The sequence below is a fragment of the Salvelinus namaycush genome, chromosome 12 (genome assembly GCF_016432855.1).
Source record: "Salvelinus namaycush isolate Seneca chromosome 12, SaNama_1.0, whole genome shotgun sequence".
NCBI lineage: Eukaryota > Metazoa > Chordata > Actinopteri > Salmoniformes > Salmonidae > Salvelinus > Salvelinus namaycush.
In genome coordinates, this window is record NC_052318.1 from 37,624,102 (window position 1) to 37,638,718 (window position 14,617).

Sequence of the window (14,617 nt, forward strand, 5' to 3'; positions counted from 1 at the left end):
CGTGAGAATGATGATTGAGAAATGATCATTAACTAAAGAGATTCACTGTTGCTATCGAAGTCCTTTGAAAGGGAGAGCAAATGAAATGTAACCATACTTTATAAGTCATGTACAGTATCATCCATATTTAGGTATATGTACAGTACCACTTGCGAAGTCATCAACAGCTATTGTTTTATATTCAACCCAGGGTTCAACTAAAAATAGACAATACATCCTGTACTGTATATGCCGACGGTTTCAAACGTTGGTTGATTTCAAATTTAATCTTCAATTTAATAATTTATATGTAAGATTCACGCCTCCATCTCAAACAAAAATCTAAGTTAAAGAATATGACTAAATCACATCAAACTTGAATAAAGGTGCATTTAAAGTTTGATGTGATTTAGTCCTATTCGTTAACTTAGAATTTTGGTTGAGATGGAGACGTGAATCCAACATATCAAATATGAACTAGACAAACTGGAATTAAATCCAGACTAAGTCAGTGGCACAGATAATACATCTCCTTCAAATGTTAATATTTGGTTGCGTTGACAACCAAACAAAATTCAGGATTACTTTTGCAATAAACTGAACTATTTATTCAACCTTAAAATGAGTAACACATCCATGGCCACATTGTGACTATAAATGTAATCTTATGTAATCATAGGAAGCACGCATGTTCAAGATAGCATGCAAAGGTCACAGGTCTGTGGAGATCTTCCCAATATTGCTGTAATAATTTGCGTAGAATCTCAAACAGCATTGACCGCTTTTAATGTAATCTCAACTGCAATCCAGGCTATTTGGTTGTGCTATTAGATGAAGCACTGTCACGTTCCTGACCTATTTCTGTTAGTTTGTTGTATGTGTTAGTTGGTCAGGACGTGAGTTTGGGTGGGCATTCTATGTTTTCTGTTTCTATGTTGGTTTAAGGGTTGCCTGGTATGGCTCTCAATTAGAGGCAGGTGTTTGGCGTTTCCTCTAATTGAGAGTCATATTTAGGTAGGTTGTTTCACAGTGTTCGTTGTGGGTGGTTGTCTCCTGTTTCAGTGTTTGTTCACACCATAGGGGACTGTTCGGTTTGTTTGTACATCGTTCCTTTTGTGTAGTCTATTTTCCCTGTTCGTGCGTTCTTAGTGTTATATGTAAGTTCGTATAGTTCAGGTTTGTCTACATTTGTTTTGTTATTTTGTTAATTATTTCAAGTGGCTTCGTTTCGTGTTTTTCCCGTCTTGTTTTATTAAAATTATGTCATATCAACCCGCTGCGCCTTGGTTCAATCACTACTCCTCCTCTTCGGTTGTAGAGGAGGAGGAATACCATTACAAGCACAGTGATAACACGTTATATTTAAATACAAAATATCTTACATTGTATTCCCATTTGAAGTTTCTTGTGCTTTTAAATGGTTGAAAGCAAAGTGATAACCAAAACTCAGACATTGTTTTTCAATTGGAATTGATCACTGTCTCAACCAAATATTTCCCAAATGTCCATGTTGAAATTACGTGGTGTGCCCAGTGGGTTGTAGTACATAGTTTCCTGTAGTTACATTCATGTAGTCAACCTCTCTGTATGTTCAAGCCCTTGTGTCTCGTATTGTCTTGTTTTCCCTAGATGAAGGGTCTGTTCTCCTGCAGTCAGACCTGAGAGATGTGATTATAAATCATCTCAATTACAGAATTATAGAAAGTGTTTTCAATCATGACCCTGCTGAGTAAGGAAGGACAAGTAGAGTTATTTATTCTGGAGACGGACCGGCTGTGTCCCGCAGAGCCTGTTACCGCCCTGTGTCTGACCCTGCAGTGTCTGTCAGAGACACAGACCGCTATAATTCACTGATTATGGCCTCAGGAGGGTGATTATTTATTTATGATAAAAAAACGGAAATATGCTCTCACGCAGTTCCAGGAAAAGTAGAGGTTACAATAGATACAGAATTGTGCTCTTCTTACCTGGCAGAAGTCCTTAGAGTTGTGTGGTCCACACACAGAGGAATGTTTAAATACAGGAACACGCTTACGTGGAGTTCAATTGTCCCCATGTCAGCTTGGTGTGTAAGTGAATGGCAAAATGGGTGAATGAAATGTCAGCCGTTATATACACGACATGAACAGAAATATGTGGACACCTGCTCATCGAACATCTCATTCCAAAATCATGGATATTAATATGGATTTGGTCCCCCCTTTGCTGCTATAACTGGGAAGGTTTTCCACTAGATGTTGGAACATTGCTGTGGGGCGATTAGGCCTGGCTCGCAGTTGGCGATCCAATTCATCCCAAAGGTGTTCGATGGGGTTGAAGTCAGGGCTCTGTGCAGGCCAATCAAGTTCTTCCACACCAATCTTGACAAACCATTTCTGTATGGACATCACTTTGTGCATGTGGGCATTGTCATGCTCAAACAGGAAAGGGCCTTGCCCAAACTGTTGCCACAAAGTTGGAAGCACAGACTCGTCTAGAATGTTTTTGTATGCTGTAGCATTAAGATTTCCCTTCACTGGAACTAAGGGGCCTAGCCCGACAATGAAAAACAGCCCCAGACCATTATTCCTCATCCACCAAACTTTACAGTTGGCACTATGCATTGGGACAGGTAGCGTTCTCCTGGCATCCGCCAAACCCCTACCACTCTGCGACTGAGCCGTTGTTGCTTCTAGATGTTGCCACTACACAATATATCGTGTATGTACTGTATGTACTGTATATATAGTGTATGTACTGTATATACAGTGTCTGTACTGTATATACAGTGTATGTACTGTATACACAGGCTATGTACTGTATGTGCTGTATATGTACTGTATGTACTGTATGTGTAGTGTATGTATAGTATATATAGTGTATGTACTGTATATATAGTGTTTGAACTGTATATATAGTGTATGAACTGTATGTACTGTATGTATACTCTATGTACTGAACATACTGTATATATAGCGTACACACTGTATTTACTGTATAAATAGTGTATGCACTGTGTATATATAGTGTGTGTACTGTATATATAGTGTGTGTACTGTGTATATGTAGTGTATGTCCTGTAAGTACTGCATGTGTCGTGTATGTACTGTATATACTGTATGTATAGTGTATGTACTGTATGTATAGTATGTGTACTGTGTATATAGTGTATGTACTTTATATATAGTGTATGTATTGTCGTAAAACTGACCATCCTACCGATCGTCGACTTCGGCGATGTCACACAGGCAAGGATATTGCTGCCAGTAAGATTGCACCTAAAATCAACCATCTATCGGATAATCAAGAACTTCAATTAGAGTGGTTCATTGTTGTGACGAAGGCTTCAGGGCGCCCAAGAAAGTCTAGCAAGCGCCAGGACCGCCTCCTAAAGTTGATTCAGCTGTGGGATTGGGGCACCACCAGTACAGAGCTTGCTCAGGAATGGCAGCAGGCAGGTGTGAGTGCATCTGCACACACAGTGAGGTGAAGACTTTTGGAGGATGGCCTGGTGTCAAGAAGGGCAGCAAAGAAGCCACTTCTCTCCAGGAAAAACATCAGGGACAGACTGAGATTCTGCAAAAGGTACAGGGATTGGACTGCTGAGGACTGGGGTAAAGTCATTTTCTCTGATGAATCCCCTTTCCAGTTGTTTGGGGCAAAGCTTGTCCGGAGAAGACAAGGTGAGCGCTACCATCAGTCCTGTGTCATGCCAACAGTAAAGCATCCTGAGACCATTCAAGTGTGGGATTGCTTCTCAGCCAAGGGAGTGGGCTCACTCACAATTTTGCCTAAGAACACAGCCATGAATATAGAATGGTACCAACAACATCCTCCGAGAGCAACTTCTCCCAACCATCCAGGAACAGTTTGGTGACGAACAATGCCCTTTCCAGCATGATGGAGCACCTTGCCACAAGGCAAAAGTGATAACTAAGTGGCTCGGGGAACAAAACATCGATATTTTGGGTCCATGGCCAGGAAACTCCCCAGACCTTAATCCCATTGAGAACTTGTGGTCAATCCTCAAGAGGCGGGAGGGCAAACAAAACCCCACAAATTCGGACAAACTCCAAGCATTGATTATGCAAGAATGGGCTGCCATCAGTCAGGATGTGGCCCAGAAGTTAATTGATAGCATGCCAGGGCGGATTGAAGAGGTCTTGAAAAAGAAGGGTCAACACTGCAAATATTGAATCTTTTCATCAACTTCATGTAATTGTAAATAAAAGCCTTATGAAATGCTTGTAATTATACTTCAGTATTCCATAGTAACATCTGACAAAAATATCTAAAGACACTGAAGCAGCAAACTTTGTGGAAATTCATATTTGTGTCATTCTCAAAACTTTTAGCCATGACTGTAGTGTATGTACTGTATTTATAGTGTATATACTGTATGTAAGTGGAAGTTAAAGGTCAATCTGTGAAGAGGTGAAGCTAGCAGGAACAGCTGCAGGAAGTCCTAGGTCTTTGTGTCATATGTATTTATGTTTGTCGTCGTAGTTGTTACATGTTTGTATAACATAATCTGTGTGTCTGCGTTTGTGCCTGCATGCGTGTGTGTGCCAGTGGTGATTTTAGCATGTAAATCTTGCTGGGGCAAACTCCCCAATATTTTTTTAGAAGCATGCCAGCAAAGTCACTACACAACACTAAACAATACATTAATTGCACTATAACGGTGACAAACAGTGCCCACAAACTGTAAGGGCCTACATAAAGCTGTCCCAACAGCAGCGCATTCCTTTCAGCACCATGGAGTGAAACCTTACCACCGCTACGCTTGGCTATCACTGTATGTACTGTAAATATTGTGTATGTACTGTATTTACTCTATATATAGTGTATATACTGCATTACTGTATGTATAGTGTATTTACTGTTTATATGGTGTATGTGCTGTATATATAATATATATAATGTTTATATAGTGTATGTATTGTATGTACTGTATACATATTGTATGTACTGCATATATCGTGTATGTACTGTATATATAGTGTAAGTACTGTATGTACTGTAAGTACTGCATATATAGTGTATGTACTGTATATATAGAGTATATACTGTATACACAGTGTATGTACTGTATGCACTGTATACATAGTGTATCTACTGTATGTACTGTATGTACTGCATATATAGTGTATGTACTGTATATATAGTGTATATACTGCATATATAAAGTGCATGTACTGTATGTACTGTATATATAGCATGTGTACTGTATATATAGAGTATGTACTGTATATATAGTGTATGAACTGTATGTACTGTATATATACTGTATGTACTCTATTTACTGTATATATAGTGTATGTACTGTATTTACTGTATATATAGTGCATGTACAATATTCATAGTGTATGAACTGTTTGTACTGTATATATAGTGTATGTCCTGTGTATATATAGTGTATGTCCTGTGTATATATAGTGTATGCACTGCATATATAGTGTATGTACTGTTTGTACTGTATGTACTGTATATATAGTGAATGTACTGTATGTATAGTGTATGTACTGTATGAACTGTATATATAGTGTATGTACTGTGCATATATAGTCTATGTCCTGTATGTACTGTATGTGTAGTGTATGTACTGTATGAACTGTATATATATAGTGTATGTACTGTGTATATAATATAGTGTATGCCCTGTATGTACTGTATGTATAGAGTAAGTCCTGTATGTACTGTGTATATAGAATTTGTACTTTATTTATTCATGTATATATGTATATATAGTGTCTTTACTGTTTATACTGTTTATATAGTGTATGTACTGTATGTACTGTATTTAGAGTGTATATCCTGTATAGATCGAGTATGTACTGTATGTATGGTGTATGTGCTGTATAAATAGCGTATGTACTGTATGCACTGTATATATGGTGCATATACTGTTTTTACTGTTTATATAGTGTATATGCTGTATTTACTGTATATATAGTGTATATACTGCATGTACTGTATATATAGTGTAGGTACTATATGTATTGTATGTACTGTATATAGTGTATGTACTATATGTATTGTATGTACTGTATACATATTGCATGTACTGTATATATAGTGTGTGTACAGTCTATATATTGTATATAGTGTATGTACTGTATGTACTGTATATACAGTGTATGTACTGTATTTATATTGTATATACTATATATATAGTGTATGTACTGTCTATGAAGTGCATGTACTGTATGTACTGTACATAGTGTATGTTCTGTATATACTGTATATATAGTGTATGTACTGTGTATATGTGTATGTGTCTATGTGTATATAGTGTATGTACTGTATGTACTGTATATTTAGTGTATGTACTGTATATATAGTGCACATACTCTGTGTTTAGTGTATGTACTGTATGTATAGTGTAAATACTGTATTTACTGTATATATAGTTTATGCACTGTATATGTACTTTATATACTGTATATATAGTGTATGTCCTGTATGTATAGAGTTTGTACTGTATGTATAGTGTATGTACTGTATGTACTGTATGTATTGTGTATGTACTGTATGCACTGTATGTGTACTGTATGTACTGTATATATTGTGTATGTACTGTATGTACTGTATATATAGTGTACATACTGTATATATAGTGTATATACTGTATTTACTGTATATATAATGTATATACTTCAGGTACTGTATATATAGTGTAGGTACTATATGTATTGTATGTACTGTATATAGTGTATGTACTATATGTATTGTATGTACTGTATACATATTGCATGTACTGTATATATAGTGTTTGTACAGTACATATAGTGTATATACTGTATGTACTGTATATACAGCGTATGTACTGTATTTATATTGTATATACTATATATATAGTGTATGTACTGTCTATGAAGTGCATGTTCTGTATGTACTGTACATAGTGTATGTTCTGTATATACTGTATATATAGTGTATGTACTGTATATATAGTGTATGTACTGTATGTACTGTATATTTAGTGTATGTACTGTATATATAGTGCACGTACTCTGTGTTTAGTTTATGTACTGTATGTATAGTGTAAATACTGTATTTACTGTATATATAGTTTATGCAATGTATATGTACTTTATGTACTGTATATATAGTGTATGTCCTGTATGTATAGAGTTTGTACTGTATGTATAGTGTATGTACTGTATGTACTGTATGTATTGTGTGTGTACTGTATGCACTGTATGTGTACTGTATGTACTGTATATATTGTGTATGTACTGTATGTACTGTATATATACTGTATATGCTGTATGTACTGTATATGTAGTGTATATACTGCATTTACTGTATATATAATGTATATACTTCATGTACTGTATATATAGTGTAGGTACTATATGTATTGTATGTACTGTATATAGTGTATGTACTATATGTATTGTATGTACTGTATACATATTGTATGTACTGTATATATAGTGTTTGTACAGTACATATAGTGTATGTACTGTATGTACTGTATATACAGTGTATGTACTGTATTTATATTGTATATACTATATATATATAGTGTATGTACTGTATATGAAGTGTATGTACTGTATGTACTGTACATAGTGTATGTTCTGTATATACTGTATATGTAGTGTATGTACTGTATACATAGTGTATGTACTGTATGTATATGGTTTGTACTGTGCATATAGCGTATGTACTATATTTATAGTGTATGTACTGTATGGATTGTATGTAAGTGGAAGTTAAAGGCCAATCTGTATTTGGTTTTGTTGGAGAGACATGGGAGCAGATGTCATAACAGGGGGCTCAGCTGCATAGCTGAATGCGTGTTTGTAAGAGAGGTGAAGCTAGCAGGAACAGCTGCAGGAAGTCCTAGGTCTTTGTGTCATATGTATTTATGTTTGTCGTCGTAGTTGTTACATGTTTGTATAACATAAACTGTGTGTCTGCGTGTGTGCCTGCATGTGTGTGTGTGCCAGTGGTGATTTTAGCATGTAAATCTTGGTGCGGCAAACTCCCCAATTTTTTTTAGACTCATGCTTGCAAAGCCACTACACAACACTAAACAATACATTACTTGCACTATACGGGTGACAAACGGTGCCCAGAAACTGTCAGGGCCTACGTAAAGCTGTCCCAACAGCAGAATGTTCCTTTCAGCAACATGGAGTGAATCCTTACCACTGCTACACTTGGCTATCAGCGGAGCCTTGTCTGACATCGAAAGAGTTAATTCAGCCTAATTTACAGCCTTTTTAAAAGCCATAGCTGATATGGCTGACTTGCTTAAACAAATGTGGTTTTTACTGACTCTTTGTGGATTTGTGTAAGTCAATAAGAACCGCATTCTCCTTCAATAATAACTAACGCCAACATGAGTTTTGACTTTGTAACCATACACAAACATATTACATTCATGTTCAGTAAGTTCAAAAAATGTATTCTTATATCATTAACACTTAGCTCTAAGAATAAGCAAGTGCAAGCAAATGAGCTGTGACGAGGTAGGCCTATTCTTTCAGCACTTTCAAAATGGACACAGACAGAAATTCAGATATTGTAGATGTTAGTTCAGATAAATTCAGCAAGATTTTGAGGCCTTAAATTCACCAAAGAGAGAGAGAGAGAGAGAGAGAGACTCAGTTCGCCTACAGTACCATTTGAAGTATTTTACTAGGCCTATGTAGTCTAAAAATAATAAAAAAAAAATTGTGAGGATCCAGTTTTAAAAACAATATACCGACGCACAGACAGCACATTGCGCAAACAAAACAACCCTCTTTATATCAAAAGGAATTACATTGGTCTATTACTGAATTTTTTGTTGAAAACAAAAATTTGAATGGGAAGAGACTGTCACTGGCAAACAGACTCAACAACATAATATTGTATCTCCTTCTCGTCAAGAAAAGCACATGAGCTAATTATAATACACAAAGTAAGCAAAACAATGAAATCATTCCAACATTGCCTACAATTATGAATAAGATACAGTATTAATGAGATATAAGCAATAGGCTTATAACAATGAGATGTATAAACAATGGCATAAGGGAACGATGAGCAGACTTGAGGCAATCCGTAATTTCGATTAAGACATTAATGAGCGAGCTAAAATGGACGTAGTCAATAGAACTATTTGTTCAGCACCTAAATGTACAGCAACAGAATTCAGAACATGGGCCGTTCTTACAGTATTCTCCCTGTACACCTAGTCAGAATCATAGGATAAATAAAGGGGGCATATAAGCAGACAAAGAAAGCTCTTACGATATTTGATGGTGACATTTCTCTAAAACAGGCTATAGGCACCAAGTCAGAACAGAAGGCTAAGTGCTGAGGGGGAAATTATTTAGGGTGAGGCACATGGGCAATTTTGTCATCAAAGTCTGGTATTCTCCGGATTTATGGTGCTTTCAAGACAAATGGGAACTCTGGGGTAGACAAAACAAGGTTGAATCATGACGTCAGTGATCTTCAGGTCGTAGCTCTAGAAAGAGGCCAGAGTTCCCGACTTGGAATTCCGAGTTGGGTGACCGTTCAAGACGTATTTTCCCAGTTGGAGCTAGTTTTTTTCAGAGTTCCCATTTGTCTTGAACTCACTGAAGTCTGAGATTTCCCAGTTCTGAGTTTCAAATTGTTTTGAATGCGGCAGAAGTCATGCTGGATTACATTGTTTGTAAACTTATATATGACAAGAATTAAAGACAAAATTACATGCAAAACAGGCAAAAAATATATATTTATATATATTTTTTGCTAAACAGTTTTTGCTCAGAATCTTCACTCGTGTGTATGCATACGTGTATGTGCGCATGTGTGTTTGTGTGACTGCACCTGTAGTGGTATTTGTAGTCCAGTATAGGCCATCAGTGTGTTGGCCCAGGGCCCAGCTGTAATAACCAGGCTCTCTGCCCTGTAGACCTCAGTTGCTGTCGTCACGGTGACTGTAGAGCCAGGCTGGATGTCTGTAACCTGATCTCCATCCTTTATCACTCCTCCTTCACTCTGGAACACTCTCTGGGAATGCATGCGAGAGATGCAGAAATTAATGGAAAAGCTTTTCTTACTTCCCTTAATTTGTATAATATAGTAAGAAACACGACTGTAAAAGGGTGGTATGACTTTTGACCTCTATCATGGCTTTCCTTTGTGGTCTGATCAGCCTCATGGGAGGGCCATTTGGATAATGAAGTTAAGGTCATCTGTGATACTGATTTTAAGGTAAATTGAGTAATTGATAATTATGAACGAGTTTATAGTTCTTTGACATATTTGTAATTTGAACCAATGAGAAGAAAGAAATGGCATAGCCTTGGACTAATTGGTGTTTGGGAAAGTGTGGCGTTAAGTGAGTGAGAAAGGAAATGGTTGCATATCCCAGAACCAATGTATGTTTGTGAGCAGGGGTTGTGAGAGAGCTTTCAATTTTGTGCAGATGAGGGATATACATTTTATAATGAATTATACATCTTATTTATTTATTTATTGTCCTATCATGGTGGAATAGCATTTTAAAATAAATTATACATCTAATTTATTTATTGTCCTATCATGGGAAACTAAATTTAAACGAAATTATACATCTAATTAATTAATTAATGGTCCTATATTGATGGAATGGTCCACAACCCTATACCCTAGATACCCACCTGAACGACCCAGATACTAATGAGAAGTCCCTATCTGTTTTATGGGCCTGCTGTAAGCAGCCTGTATGCAGCCAAAATGCGGTCAGAGACCTTCTAGAGCAGCACCGCCCTCTCAAGATTCTGAGCCTGCCTGGCAGGGTTGGTTCTGCAAAGCCAGAGCCCCCTGATGGGAGAGCATAATTTACAAGGAAATTCTCAAAGCTGCTAATGAGAACCTTGACGACCTTGTACCTAGCCGGTGGGGATTCCGGTGGGGTGCCCCCACCCAGGCAGTGGCAGGGGGTCACACTCGGACATTCAGAGAGGGGGCATATTATTGTGGCCCTGGTGGCACAAAATCTGACTGCACAGACTTGCTTGGGAATATAGTCACAATGGGGGACCATGTGTGGGTGTATCAGGGGAAGGGGGTATATCTGACCTCCATCACCTAGGACGTGACAATGGTTAATCAAATCTCCCCATTTCTGCCCATTTTTTGCTCAGTTTTGCAGGCCTCATACAGATGCAACTGTTTATACATTCGTAAATCAAGACCTTTCTTGAGTTGGACTCTAGGATGGTGCAACTGTTGAGAATCTGAGTCCATGGTTGTTGTGGGGGAAAGGGGTTGAGTGGGTATGAGTGTGTGTGTGTGTGTGTGTGTGTGTGTGTGTGTGTGTGTGTGTGTGTGTGTGTGTGTGTGTGTGTGTGTGTGTGTGTGTGTGTGTGTGTGTGTGTGTGTGTGTATCCCACAACTGTTGCGAGGGAGTAAAAGATGTCAGGTACAATATAGGATGATTCACAATAGTTGTTTGCTAAAATAATATTTAATCCTAATAATCCTTTGCTTAAACTGCCTACATTACTACAAATATTAATGGCTAATTATGGAAAATACGTTTTTTAAAATATATTTTTAATGGCTATATATAATACAAATCGAGGTGAGGGCGATGGAATGCATTTGGCGGTTGATCTGCTTCTGTTCTGTGGGCGGCACTGTGTGCTCTTTTCGAAGGGTGGGTCCCGGTCTCTCCGGGGCCATGTCACCCGGGGGGTCAAGGGTGGTTGGGGTTTTAGCGGTTGGAATAGTGGGACCAATTGGAGGTTTACTTAGTAGCAATGCAAATATCATGGTTCAGCTATATAGACACTCAATCATCATGTCACTTTTTAATGGTACGTTTACAAACATATATTATGATAAATAGAATTGAAACTTGTGTCTCATTATGGTCATTGATGGAATAAGTATAGCCAGTTATATTAATGGCTTAGCAGATAATAAAAAAAGACGATCAGTATTTAAGAGAAGGAATATAATATCTATTGTTTACAGGAAACTCTTTCAACAATTTTAGATGAAGTTTTGTGGAAAAATGACTGGGGGGCGAAATATATTTCTCCCATGGGCAAAGAAATTGATGATATTAATTAACAGTAATTTTGATCCAAACTCGCAAATTGTCCAAACAGATCCTCAAGGTAGATGATTTTAAATATGTTATTGGACCATAAACTGATATGGCTCATTAATTAACCTATACGGTCCAAATAATGATGATCCACGCTTCTTTGAAAATGTATATAAGAATTGATCAACTCTAAAAGCAACACTAGACTCTATTATTATGGTGGGAGATTTTAATACGGTTTTAAATACCTCTATGGACCGTAAAGGAGATCACACTACAAACTATCACCCTCAGGCACTTAAGGAAATCATGAATGTCATGGATATATTGGAATTATCAGATATATGGAGACTTAAATACCCTGACCTAGTGAGATATACATGGCGGAGGCTTAATCAAGCTAGTCGTCTTGACTACTTTCTTATGCCATTCTCTCTGGCACCAAAAGTTTACAAAGTGTTGATAGGGGACAGAATGCGGTTGGATCATCACATAATAGACATATATATTATTCTTACATAATTTCCACGTGGGTGAGGATATTGGAAATTTAATCAAAGCCTACTGGATATAAACGTGTTTTTAACAAGGACAGAATAATTTATAACTTGCTTTTTCCGACATAACATAGGTACAGCAGATCCCATTATTGTTTGGGACACTTTTAAATGTGCCTTTAGAGGCCATGCAATTCAGTACTCATCTATAAAAGAAAAGCAATTTAGGTCAAAAGAGTCCATATTAACAAAGGAAATTGAAGGACTAACAGTACAGACAGATACTGTAGCAATAAAAACGGTACCATAAAGGCTCAGAGTAAGTTAGAGGAAAAACTAAAAGAAATGGAGGAACTTAATTCAAGAAAGATCCATTGTAATATACTGTATTATAAAAATAATAAAAACTTTTTTTGATATACTCAGATGACCATTATTAGCATGTTTTAACCACTTCTATATAAACGGTAGATTATCAGACACGCAATAAGAAGGTCTGATTTCATTATTACTGAAACAGGATCAAAGTGGTACATATAAAGATCCCGTCCATTTAAAAAATTGGAGGCCTCTCACACTTCAGTGTTGTGATGCAAAAATCCTAGTTAAATGCTTGGCACATAGAATTAAAAAGGTTTTGTCAGATATTATTTATCCTAATCAGACAGTTTTTTTACATGGACGATACATTTGAGATAATAAAAGACAAATGCTGGAAACAATAGAATACTATGAAATATCGGGAAATCCAGGCCTGGTTTTCATAGCTGACTTTGAAAAGGCTTTTGATAAAGTATGACTGGAGTTTATATATAAATGCCTGGAATATTTCAATTTTTTCAATCTCTTTTAAAATGGGTTAAAGTTATGTATAGTAGCCATAGGTGTACAATAGTAAATAATGGCTATATCTCAGAAAGGTTTAAACTGTCAAGAGGAGTTAAACAAGGTTGTCCAATATCGGCAAATCTATTTATTATTGCCATCTAAATGCTAGCTGTTAAAATTAGATCCAACAATAATATTAAGGGATTAGAAATCCATGGCTGAAAAACAAAGGTGTCATTGTACGCAGATGATTCTTGTTTTCTTTTAAAACCTCAATTGGAATCCCTCCACAACATAGAGGATCTAGATACTTTTTCTAACCTCTCTGGATTTAAACCAAATGATGAGAAGTGTATCATAACATGCTTTGTAAGTAGGAAAACCTGCAAAATCGGCAGTGTATCAAATACCTGTTCTTCCCACTGTATATATAGTATGTGTATATATATATATATGAATGTTTAGTGAATATATATAAATATATATGATCATGAGGCATTTATAATTTATATTCTTCAAGAATCAATGGGTACATACAGTATCATTAATATACAAGTCCAAAAATGGATGTGGGTGAAGGTATGGGTGTGGTTGGAGTCTTGTCCTACCAACAAGTGCTTTCTTGAATTATGCTGCATTCATAACTAGTGGGAAATTTGGAAAATACTACTTGTGAACTGGGCGCAACAAGAGTTCTGTTTTTCCTGTGTCTTGTATCATATTGTACAACAGCTGATGAAACCGATCACTGTAAAAGTGTGAAAGAAATTGATCAGTGTTATTTCCTGATAGTTGCTGGTTGAAAATACAATCAACACAGGACCTTCTAATCAGCAGGTTGTGCATGGGTGGAGTTTCAGCATCCCTGGTGACATCACCAGGCGGTAAATAAGTTAATAGACCAATAACAAAGAGAGTTCCAAACCTCTCTGCCAAAAACAGCTTTTAGGTTCCCTCCCCCTCCCCACTCAGACCACTCCCAGACTGTCCTAACTATTTCTTGCTTAAGAAATCGTTTTTTGCTAAAGATATGTTTTTGTTTCTTTTTGACCATTTTAATGGAAAATTATTACAGTAAGGTACTTAATTGTTACCCCAAAATGATTTGATATTGATATAAAAACGTCAGCATTGGGACTTTAACCACAGTGTGGATCAATCCACCAGAGTGGAGGGGCCTAATGAGAGGGATTTATAACCTGAAAAGTAGTTATTGGCAGAGAGGTTTGGAAATCTCTTTGTTTGATCTGTTTATGCCACGTTAAAAACACCTGGGAACTCGGAAATCTCAGACTTCAGTGCG

The 14,617-nt window shown here is 36.8% G+C and overlaps 1 pseudogene; it reads right to left on the reverse strand.

Annotated features, from left to right (window-relative positions):
• The window catches only part of LOC120057521, a 31,104-nt pseudogene that overhangs the window by 13,045 nt on the left and 3,442 nt on the right, over positions 1-14,617 (reverse strand).